The sequence below is a fragment of the Saccostrea cucullata genome, unplaced genomic scaffold (assembly GCF_032062105.1).
Source record: "Saccostrea cucullata isolate Sc308-1 unplaced genomic scaffold, CSIRO_AGI_Scuc_v1 ctg6086, whole genome shotgun sequence".
Classification (NCBI taxonomy): Eukaryota; Metazoa; Mollusca; class Bivalvia; order Ostreida; family Ostreidae; genus Saccostrea; species Saccostrea cuccullata.
In genome coordinates this window covers 12,487-25,000 of record NW_026935867.1, presented here as the reverse complement: position 1 = coordinate 25,000, position 12,514 = coordinate 12,487, and the positions used below count along the sequence as shown (strand labels likewise).

Here is a 12,514-nt window from a genome sequence, read left to right as displayed (position 1 = left end):
TTTGTCTTCCATCTCTGTAGCCAATTCTGTCTGTGTTTCCTCCACAGTTCGTCTACAGCTGGTACCAAGTATCTCCTCTGCAGCCTAGTGAAGGAGGGCTGGCTTGGAAAACCCATCTGCAGGAACTTGGCAAATAGTTGAACTTTGTTGAAATTATTACCAGAAAATAAAATGGCTGAGGAAATAAGCAAGTCTCCACCATGTAGACCCCGATTTAGAACAGGCTGAGAGCACCAAGTCTCTGCGATATGAGAGTTTTGACATACCTAAAACCAAGAACACTCAATATATATCCTTTGAATATAAAAAATGATAAAAGTGTAAGCTATGAAATTTTGTATACTATAATTTTTAATTTATTTCATACAAATCTTACCCATTTAAGATAGACAGCAGATGCAACATGCTTTATGTCAATATTGAGGACTCCACCACATCCCTTGACTTTGCACAGTGGGTCAACTCTCTTCTTAGCAAGAGCTGTAAGTTGGTTAACATACACAAGGGCTGTTTTGTTTTCCAGGAGATGACCAAACTCTTCAGGACATAAAACCCTGCATACTGAAGGACCAATATCTGCTTCTTCCTCTTCAGCTTCCTCTTCTTGTTCCTCTTCATTTGGAAATACTTCCTCTTCACATGAGCATTCCTCAATGCCTGCCACATCTCGTGGTCTTTAAATTCAATAGCATTTTGTTATAATATATACAATATTCATGTTTTTCTGTAATTTAGAACAAAAAAAAAATGTTTAAAAAATCAATTATCCAACTGATATGTTGAAACTTGGATAATACGTTTCATCATCACTTCCTTCGACAGTATCAGATTCCTCTGTTATATCAATACTCAACCTAAATAAGATATTTAATTCATCATTAACTAAATAATATATTACACAAGTCAATTTCAACTAAGGTGAATTAGCTCAGTCTTTAATCATATTTAAATTTATACTCACTCCAAGGGGTTGTGGAAGGATGATGTACCGGTATACTTTGATCCTCTGAATTTCTTTCTGTAAAAATTTTTCAATTGGTTTTACTTAAATTCATCTACTTTGTATACCAGAATTTACTACAAATTACTTAAGAAATTTTAACACCTGTGTAGTGTGGCAAGAAAAAGCAAAAACCAGTTTACAATTACCGTAAAAGCTTCAATGCACAAGTTGTCCCAACCTACCCCGAAAAAGGCATAAGTAGTAAGGGGGAAGGGTTGTAATTTAAAAAAAGAAAACTTGAATCTACATTATCTAAGGATCCTTCCATATAAATACAACAAAGCATGGCTTTTTTTGTTCTTGAGAAGAAGATTTTTAAACACGTTTTGGTTCCTATATTTTGATGTTAAACTCTGACCGGCCATTGTGGCCACATTCTACCCCTGGGGTTCATGTTTTGAAAAAACTTGAATCTACACCACCTGAGGATGCTTCCATATAAATATGACCAATCTACGCTTTGATTTATAAATATTTTTCCTATTTATTATTCCTATGATAAAATTGGATAGTCAACTGTGGCCCCACTCTACCAGCAGGGGTGATCATGATTTGAACAAATTTAAATGAACAATTCCTGAAGATGATTGCACGTGAATTCCATCTTTCCTGGTCCAGTGATGCTTGAGATTGAAGATTTTTGAAAGATGTAAGTAATATTTCACTGATTTATAATTATCTCCCCTTGAAAGAGGGTGCGGCCCTTTAATTGAGCAAAATTGAATCCCTTCTAGCTAAGGATTTTGTGGCAAGTGTGGTTGAAATTGGCTCAGTCAGGTTCTTGACAAAAAGATGAAAAAGTGAAAAGTTTATAACAATGACAACACTTAACAATGACAGACAATGGAAAAGTTTATAATAACTATATTCTGCATTATAAAAACTATATTCTGCAAGTAAAAAAAAAGTGTCAGTTCCATACCTGATTGAGGGACCCGACTCCATTTCTTCCATATCTGACACTCCTCTTGAATATAAAGTACATGTATATACAAGTTGGTACTTTAAAGTTATTTTGGCAAAAAAGCATCTATGTGACACAATTTAAAAATCTGCTTGTTTATTATTGCAAAAATATTTATTTGATTTTTTTTTTCACTTACGGGTCAGTAGCTGCGTTCGATGATTCTTCAGCAGAAATGTCTGATATAACCCTTTGCAAATCTTTCCCCATTACTGCAGGTAAATGGCTTACTGCACCTGCCCGAACAGGAGTGGAAGCGAGTACCTGTACTCTAGCAGTTGAGACTTGGGTTTCCTCGTATCTGGAAATTTTTTTCAACATACTAATTACAATTATTATCTTGTATCCCTAGACGTAGAGAAAAATAAATAAATATATATTATAATAAATTTACTTTCAATGTAGCCTGAACAAGAGTTTTAATTGGTTGCAGATTAAGTCAGGTGTAAATTTCCGTGCACCCAGGCGGTTTGAGCTGGGGGTAAATCACATGACATCAAAATGCAGAGTTTCTCCATGATAAAAAGCAAATGACATAACATCAAAATGGGTTATATTTTGTTATACCTTTAAAAATTGTTCCTATACAAATCTTTACGAAAGTCTTAACATTTTTAATGTTTTGCTGAGTGGGCTTAAAAAAATTGATGTTGGACCACTGAGTGAGATGTTGGACCACTCGGAGAGATGTTGGACTGGTCGATGAGATGTTGGACTGCTTACATCACAGAATGGGCAGGGCTTAATCTCATTTTCATTTGTTGGTGTTAACAGTGACAGACCTTATGTTACATCACAGAATATAGTACAAAATACATGTATGTACAGAAAAATAAAATATTTTTTAATGAAAGGAATACTAACTAAACATTTATTGACAGAGTTCTTGGGCATAATGCGTTTTGTCAGTCCAACAAAACCCATGTTGCTCTCAAACTCTATACAATACATTTAAAGTATAGTACTATACATGTATAATGCAGTAAATCTTATCAATAAGTTGAATGAGACACAGTTGATTGGACTTGTTTACTTAAAGAATTTCTGGGGGAAAAAGAGGAAATAAATTCATTATCCAGGTGCAATCAAGAGTGTACCAGACTTTATACCCTGGGCTGTATTCCATACACCCTTCGGCCTTAGGGTGTATGGAATAAAACCCGGGGTAAATCCCTAGCCTGTACACCCGTAATTGAACCTGGATAACAATTCATGGAAGATCCTACTTACACATACTACTACCTAGAGTTATGTCATATGATTGCAAGAGAATATTTCAGATATAAAGATAAATATCTTGGACAGTTGTCAGTTATTAAATTATTGAATACTGACTTATTATTAATTAAATTATATTAAATACTGACTTATGAATCTGAATGGATTTATTATGATCTAAACATAGTGATATACTATTGACTATCCATGTATCGATTTTGCTGTTTCAGAGTTTAATGAATTTTGATGACAGTAACACCCTTATTAACTGCAATAATGTAGCCCTCTCCGATTATTTTTAATATGATGTTTTCTGGACTCTCCCCCCCAAAAAAGGGAGAGGGCTACATTATCGCAGCAAACACCCTTATATATATAATCCGAGATTCCTCTGACTCTAACCCCCGCTTTTATATTATGAATTGTGCAGGAGAGATCCGAGATTCCTCCGACTCTAACTCCCACTTTTATATTATGAATTGTGCGGGGGAGAGAGTCTCTCCCCGCTCAAGTCATAATATAAAAGCGGGGGTTAGGGTCAGAGGAATCTCGGATCTCCCCCGCACAGGTCATAATATAAAAGCAGAGGTTAGGGTCAGAGGAATGATCCGAATCTTGGATAACCTTTTATATTGTAACATCTAAATAATTTTTAGATAACTATCTAAAATTTCGGATTATTGATTTTATTTAAATTAATTTTCCAAAAGTTTAAAATGCAAAGATAAATCACAAGCAAGTGTAAATCAAATACTAATGTCTGCATTATTATAACCTCAGATTTGTAAGCGGACGATATAACTCATTATCAAATATCTGGGTATACGTGTAAGAGAAGTAACCTATTACAAAAAAAACCCCGCACGTGGCCCCATATGATGTCAAGTCGAAAAGGCAACGTGCATTTCGATAAATAAAGCATCTAAGACAACAAAACGCTAATGAATACCTCTAAATGAATTAACTTATGAATTATTATCATTAACGTTCTGTGTTTTTGTTTTTTACGTTTTCTAACTTGCACAATTGCAGAATGAAATATACACACCAGCAGAATGAAATATACATACCTGTCAAGCAAAAAACCTGCTAATTCAAAGTTGTATGCAAAGTTTAACTGTTCCTTTAAGGTAGTCCATCGCTCATAATGTTCTCCTATATACATTTTTTCTTTCTCTTTCTGATAGTCTTTTTCTCTCTTTTCTTTCCGACAAAGTAAACTGGCATCCAAAAGGTCGACCACGTTTTCTCGATGCCATGTTGTTTACCGTTTGCGTTATCGTCACGTGATCATAAATATTCAAAGAGAGGCATTACTTTCCTTGCAGGAAGGTAAATAATTATAATTTAATATCTTTTTAAACCCAACGACTTCAGATGTGTAATTAACAACATTTTCGTAACTTTATTAGAGAAACAAAATAGATTTCCCCGCTTTATTCAACTGGTTTCATATAGCGTATATTACTTTAAACGTTTTGAAAGTATAAAGCAACCCCCAGATAGCATGACTATGTTGGGCCAACGTTGGTAAATGGTTGTATTGTTGGCTGGTGGTTGGCGTTGGGTAGTTAATGTTGGCCCAACGTTGGGCCAATGTCAATAGGATGCTTTTCTTTTTTGGTCACATGTAAGTTGGGAAAACAATGTTGGCCCAACAATGGCGATATGTTATCAATGTGAGCTTACCTGTATTTTATAACGTTGGGAATAGCTGCATTGAACCAACGTTGACCCAACGTTTTAAATGTGTCCTGATCCATAGTGACCAAGAGCATTGGGTATACAACCATTGCCCAACGACGACCCTTCATGTGCAGAATATGCTATAATTAAGTTTTCTGCATGTTGGGCTCATCACACTGGACCAATGTTGGCCCAACGTATATGTAATATATCTAAATGATAGTGTTTAAAAAATTGTTATAACGTTGGCCCAACATTAGCCCTACTATGCCATGTGCTCATTACTACAGTTTCTATGCTGACATTGAAATAAAACATTAACCAACTTTGGTCCAACGTAAATTTATATGAAATGAAAGAATGTAGAAAATATTTAGTTAGCCTAGCCGGTAGGTTGATCCCGTGGGGGGGGGGGGGGGGGTGTCTCTGATGTAGGGATAAGGTGTTATTGAATTTACATTTAACTTCAATCTGCAGTTGGCAGCCCAACCCCTCCACAGGAAAAATGGGTCCCTATTATGAGTTGCTTGCATAACATTTAGACATGAACTTTGTTTTGAATTGGTGTTCATATAACTCCCTCGATCGCCCTTTTCTGTGATAAAGGGGGAAAGCATGCAATGCACCATAAACTTTATCATACACTTGGTCGTTGTGAGATCACTTTGAAAGGAGCAGAAAAAAGGGCCGGTATATACCAGTTTCACGTATATACGTAGAGTATATGAAATAATTTTCTTTTAATTTTTCTTTCTTTGGTTTTGTTCATTTGTCTTTTTTTATTTTGGTTTGTTTTTTTTTTTGGTTTGTGGTAACTTTGTTTTTTACTATTGTTCAATCAACAGTTTACAGAATTGTATAAAATCTAAGGAACATCGATTACATAATTGCGCTAAAGTGCTGGTTTTAGAGGTGCAGATCCTGGTATAAGAGCAAAATTCAATGTTTAAGAAATTAGGTCAACATCATCATTGCTTTTCACAGCAGGAGACTGATGAATTTCCTCGGTGACTGCGAAATCTGATATATCAGGATGGTCAGCACGTGTAACCATTTCACAATTTCGCATTTGAGCTGCTACACACGCTTTAATTTGTGAGAACAAAGGAAGTTCATTTCGGATATACTGCTTTGCTAGACAATATGTAAGTACTAGTATATTTTATAATTTGTTCTGATTTTGTCGCTTAACCTTCCAGCCAAGTCTTCTCTATCTGACTTTTTATACTGACATCGTATAGTACACATGCACATATGCATGTACTATAATTAATGTAATTTAATCCATGTAGGCGTATATACTCAGAAATGTACTTATATAATTTGCATATATGATGTACAATCAGATAAAAATGATTTGTATAATATATTTTTTCATTTCTTATATTTTCCATTGTACAACTTTCTTGTTCTCCGCGCCTCCCAATCACGTGATATGCAGGTCACATGATATGATAATGGTTGTTGATTCGTTGGATTATTTGCATTGCACACCCTGTGAAGTCTGTTAAATCAAGTCTATCAACTCATCTTTTTTGCAGGGATCGGGTGGGGGGTGCAGATTTGTTTAATCCGTCAAGTCAACTGTGATAAGATAAATCATCTTTTTAAAAGATAAACTCCGCAAGTGATGTAGACCAGTGTCTGAGTACTATATAGTGATGATAATTAAAACTCTCTCTCTCAATGGGAAATCATGTGCTCTCTCTCTTTTTTTTTAGCGATGGTTGACTTTTAAATTAGATTAGGATTTCTTTATTCATATATATATTAATATGGGAGTTTTTTTGATACCGTTACAATTTACCATGTGTAGAAATTTCTTTTTTTCCGCAAATGATAAGTTTAAACATTTAATTGTAAGAAAAAGTATTAATTGCAAACATAAATTCAAGAACAAAAAATTTTTGCGGCTAATAATTTAAATTAAGGCTGAAAATAACACTGGTTATTATTAAACAAAAATCCCCACTCATTTTATTGCAGGAAATTCTAGCAAGATCTATCTCTAATGTAACCAACTCTTTACTTATACACAAGTACCCTTTAGAAACAACCCGAGAGTTTAATTTTAAAGTATTTTTGCTTGGCCTTGTGCTCTTGTTTATTTTACAATGTCAAGTAGAGGAGGGAAATCCTATTGGTCTCAATTGAGGAGAGTTCGTGCCAAGTCACAAGTCATTTACAGGAATTGCAAGAACAATCTTACGTATCTATTCAAGCACAAGCTTCTCCTTCTCATCTTCCAGATTATAATCAAGAATTAGAAACTGATCACATTTTCGTGGAAACTGTAACTGAAGAAGTAGATATTAATGATTCAGACCATTCTTTCACAGAGGAAACTAATACAGATAATATTTTTCCAGAACATCATGTTGGTTGTAACTTAAGGGACTCAAGTTCCGAAAGCTCATCAGAGGATGATTACATAGACCAAACTTGCTTAGTAGGTAAACTGCAAGAGTGGGCATTAAGTGATCAAGTTCCAAACAGCACATTATCAAATCTTCTCGCTGTTCTGAGACAATACCTTATTTTTTTGCCTAAGGACCCTCGCACATTACTTAAAACCAAGCTTACATATAATGTTTTAGAGGTATGTGCTGGTCAGTATTACAATTTTGGAATCATTTCAAGTCTTCTGAACAAAATAAAACCTTCTCTCCATTTTTTACCAGAAGGATTTTGTTTTGAAATTCAACTCAATATTGATGGCTTACCACTCTTTAAAAGTACCAACCATCAGTTCTGGCCTATACTTGGACAACTCCAAAATGTTGACAAAAAAGTCCATTTATTATTGGCCTCTTTTCAGGCATGAGCAAGCCAGATAATCTTGATGAATATTTGAGGCCTTTCATTGATGAGTATAATGAGTTGAAGAGAAATGGATTTGAGTTTGAGGGAAAAAAATGGAATCTAAATATACATTCAGTCATTTGTGATACCCCTGCTAGGGCATTTGTAAAGAAAGTAAAAAAAAAATTTCTGGCTACCATGGTTGTGACAATTGTGTTCGAAATGGTGAGTGGATGGGAAAAATGACATATCCAGAGGTCAATGCAGGACTGAAAACAGATCAGTCATTTGACCTAAGACTGGATGAAGATCATCATACAGGTCAGTCTCCTTTCGCTAACATTCAAATAGGAATGGTCAGTCAATTTCCAATAGACTATATGCACCTTGTATGCCTAGGAGTAATGAAACGTTTACTTCTATTGTGGATTAAAGGTCCTCTTCAATGTAGACTAGGCTCAAGGGTCATAGAAGACATTTCCCAGCTTTTGCTGAATTTGAAAGGCCATATACCAAGTGAGTTTGCAAGAAAACCTAGAGCACTCAAAAAAGTTGACAGGTGGAAAGCAACTGAATTTAGACAGTTTCTTCTATATACAGGGCCTGTTGTTCTTGCTCAATTATAACACCCAAACTTGTACAAAAACTTTTTATTACTGTCTGTAGGAATTTATATTCTCATAAACTAAGGCCTTTGTCAAAGATACAATGGTTATGCAGAGCAATTACTCAAAACATTTGTGACTCACTTCTGTCAGATATATGGTGACGACATGGCTGTCTACAATGTTCATACACTTGTCCATCTTGCCAAAGATGCTGCAAAATATGGCAACCTTGAATGCATTTCATCCTTTCCATTTGAAAACTTTCTGTCAAAATTAAAGCGCTTAATTTAAAAACCACACTTTCCTCTTCCTATCAGAAGGCTATCAGAGCAGATAAATGTAGATAAGGAACCCAAAATATTTCCTGTTTTGAAAGGGGTTCATAATCAGGGGCCTCTACCAGATTTTTTGTTAAGGACGTTCGATCCTGATATTATGAGCGTATTTCGCGCAGGTCCTTTATTTATAAAATTAAGCATCATTTTTAGGTTTAAACAATAAAACTGAATTCTATAGTGCAAATTTAACTGTATCCAATGAAAAAACTGCGATTAATTTCCATTCAAGTAGAATTAAGCTTGGGTCTATATTTTGTGGCGGAAGGTTTTTTAGACGAAAATGATCAGTTTTTCCATTTTGAACTATAACTGTACTGTTAATTTTGGATTCCTATTTTTCCATCCTAGTTGCACAAAAAGTTGATTTTTTGCAGTGAAATGTGTTATGCTGGTTCTGAAATATCTATTGAATTATTTTTTTATGAATTTTTTTTATGAATTGTTTCAACAAAGTTTGACAAATATACTCAATATATTCTGAAAATCTGGCAAAAAAGTGAGCCAATTTTAACGTAAAATTGACACTTTTTGAAAATTATTGAAACAAACGTCTATAAATTTATTCTCTAAACATTATCGTTTCGGTTTCAAGGCAAAATAAGTTTTGAATTCTTTTATAATTTACCAATAATAACCAATTAATAATTATATCAACACAGGGACGACCCACAGGTGTAGTGTCATCTAGATAAACACCAAATTAGCAACTACGTGTCAGCCCAAGGAGTTCAGTGTTTTTCCCATCTTCGCTAGCCAAGGGTGACGATCCGCTCCTCTCCTCTTTTCACCCTTGGCAGATTGAGTAAGATTTTGTAGGAGACACAATTACGCATTTCACTGGTTACAGCCAGAGCAAGCCTCACCAATCACGGCGCATCTTACAAATCACCACTTGTAGTTAGAAAATGTAAACAAAAATGGCGTCGGAAGACGTTTGCAGGATTTGTCCTGACGTCCTACCCAAGAGACATCGGCGAACAATTTTTGGACCAACATTTAACGTGTTCAACCAATTAAGCCATGTCCTTGGGTATGTTCCACGTCCAGAAGACGGGAAATCAAAGTATGTTAGTGGCTTTTGTTTCACGAAACTAAATAAAATCGCCAAAATAGACTACGATCTCCTGCACCGAATGGACGCTCTAAAGGCTGAAAAACACGAGTTAGTAAGCGGTCTGCGGGCAAAAATGTCCGACGAATCTTCCCAACCTCTCCAACCATTAATTAAAACGCCATTGAAAGTTAAAACACAGACCAAGCGAGTGTTGATTCACAGCCCAACACCCAGGAAAATAAAGAAGCCTCTGTTTACATGTTCTCCCCAGCAAGAGCGCTTGATTTTACCGAAACCTGCACAAGAGGATACTGTTGATGAAAGGCAGCCAGTGAAAAGGAGTAAATTCAGCGTCAAATTGTTTTCCCCTGGTAAAGCCAAGGTAAATTGTTATACTTAAATATACATTATCTACATGCATGATATTAAAGTATAGCTTACATGTACATGACACATATTACATTACAAGTACATTATTTTTTATAATTAAAAAAAAAAACTATTTAAATTAATTATAGGAGAACCAGGCCAGATCAAAATGTCAATGAATGTAATAAGGTTCACCATAAATGCATACAAGTACTTGTGCCTAATGTACTTGTGCCCAATACATGTACTTTTGACATACATGCACACATTTTAGCAGTTTGTTTAAATTATTGAGATTTTTATGATCATGCGTTTCAGCTTTCAAATACTTGTACACCACAATCAGTGTAGTCCTCTGTTTCAACCTTTTAGAAGTTTCATTATGTCTGTCAGTTTGATTTTAGTTTGTAAACAATCCTAACTTGATTAAGCTATGTGCTCATAAAACTTAACATCCAAAAAAATTCATAACAAAAATGTTTTCACACATAAATTGAATGATTTTTATTATAAAAGCTGCAAGTTTTTACTGTGTATCGGTTTTTGATTTCAATAAACGGTGTTGCCGTGGTTACTAAAAATAGAAATTTCTGTGAAATTCTGTCAAAATGGTACTCTTCCTACAGTTTTGGTCTGATTTCAATATGACTTGGCACACAAGTAGACTACACTAAGATACATAATTCTGTGTATCGGTTCCTGATTTCGATGAACGGCGTTGCCATGGTTACTAATAATAGAAATTTCTGTGAAATTCTTTCAAAATGCTACTTCTCTTACAGTTTTGGTCTGATTTCAATATAACTTGGCACACAAGTAGATTACACTAAGATACATAATTCTTTGTATCGGTTTTTTATTTCGATGAAAGGTGTTGCCGTGGTTACTAAAAATAGAAATTTCTGTGAAATTCTTTCAAATTGCTACTCCTCCTACGGTTTTGGTTTGATTACAATATAACTTGGTAAACAAGTAGTCTACACTAAGATGCATAATTCTATTCATTGGTTTTTGATTTCGATGAACGGTGTTGTCGTGGTTACTAAAAATAGAAATTTCTGTGAAATTCTTTCAAAATGCTACTCCTCCTACAGTTTTGGTCTGATTTCAATATAACTTGGCACACAAGTAGACTACACTAAGATACATAATTCTGTGTATCGATTTTTCACTATTGCCATGGTTACTAAAAATAAAAATTTCTGTTAAATGCTCTGAAAATGCTACTCCAAATACAGTTTTAGTCTGATTATAATATAATGTGGCATGCAAGTAGACTACAGTAAGAACATAAAGAGACTTAATCAAGGATCATTATTATATTTATTGCTGTTGAAAAGTTTCAATTTCCAACTGCTTCAGTATTTTTCTCTTCCTTTGCTATAAGTACAACCCAGTAGAGCTATTTATTCACCACGTTTTCTGTACATAGGTATCAGAAAAATTTGAGATGTACCAATGCAATCATTAACGTCTAGTATCAGTATTTAAAACCTCGATCCTAGGCAAAAAAAATATACAGCATCGAAAATGCATGTCCAGCCCTTGTGTTTTTTCTGCTACATACTGTAAGAATCTCAATCCTTGCACAAAAATACCCTCAATCATCTTTATACACCCCTCCAACATTTCTGTAGACGTTGTTTACATATTTACTAATGTTATATGTATCATAATTTTAAAACCAAAAACGGCAAAATCCGGATTCCGGTTTACCACGAGTAGCCCCCTACTTTAAAATAAAACTTTCGTAATATTAGTCACTTTCACGAAATAATCAAGCAATACGCAAGCATCTCTGTATTGGTTATCGTATTGCTAATAAATATTGATGTATACCGATAACTGATATATTGATCCAGCCCTATCCAAAACCTTCAAGTGTGGCTCTCCAACAGATAACAGACAACTAAACAAAGTATTGATCAAAAAGCTAGAATTAGCCTTATAGTGTTGAGCACTGGATTGTGGAAAATTCTACAACAGATATCACCACATTACCAGTATCCCATAATTCCACACACTTCCCTTTGGGAAAACTTACTTGTTGAGACGTTCTTCTTTTTTACGAGTCCAAGGGAATCCAAGAACAAGGCCTTTTGTTTGTAACTCGGGTCATCATCCTCTTGAGCTAAAAATAATCTTTGTTTAATAAATATTTGTCTTATAGTTTCATTTAGAGGTGACTCTCGATCTCTCAAAGGTCAAGGGACCGCAAGAAAAGTTCGAGAGATCGAGTGGTTCGAGGGATAGAAAGTAAATAAAATCCGGAATTTTCAGTTCCAATCATAGATGTTCTACTATTATAGATAACGGAAGTATATGTAAATAAAGTTATTGAACGTTTTCAATCGTATTTTACAGGTAATATACTTGATATCAACAACAATGATCATATTTAGAATAAATACAACAAATTCATGAAGTTTCAATATTTATTTGATCTTATTTCATGATAACATGAAACCTGGA

The 12,514-nt window shown here is 34.6% G+C and overlaps 1 pseudogene; it reads right to left on the bottom strand.

Annotated features, from left to right (window-relative positions):
- LOC134244104 (uncharacterized) overlaps positions 1–4,444 on the bottom strand; it is a 4,455-nt pseudogene extending 11 nt beyond the window's left edge.
- Between the last annotated feature and the right edge of the window lie 8,070 nt (positions 4,445–12,514).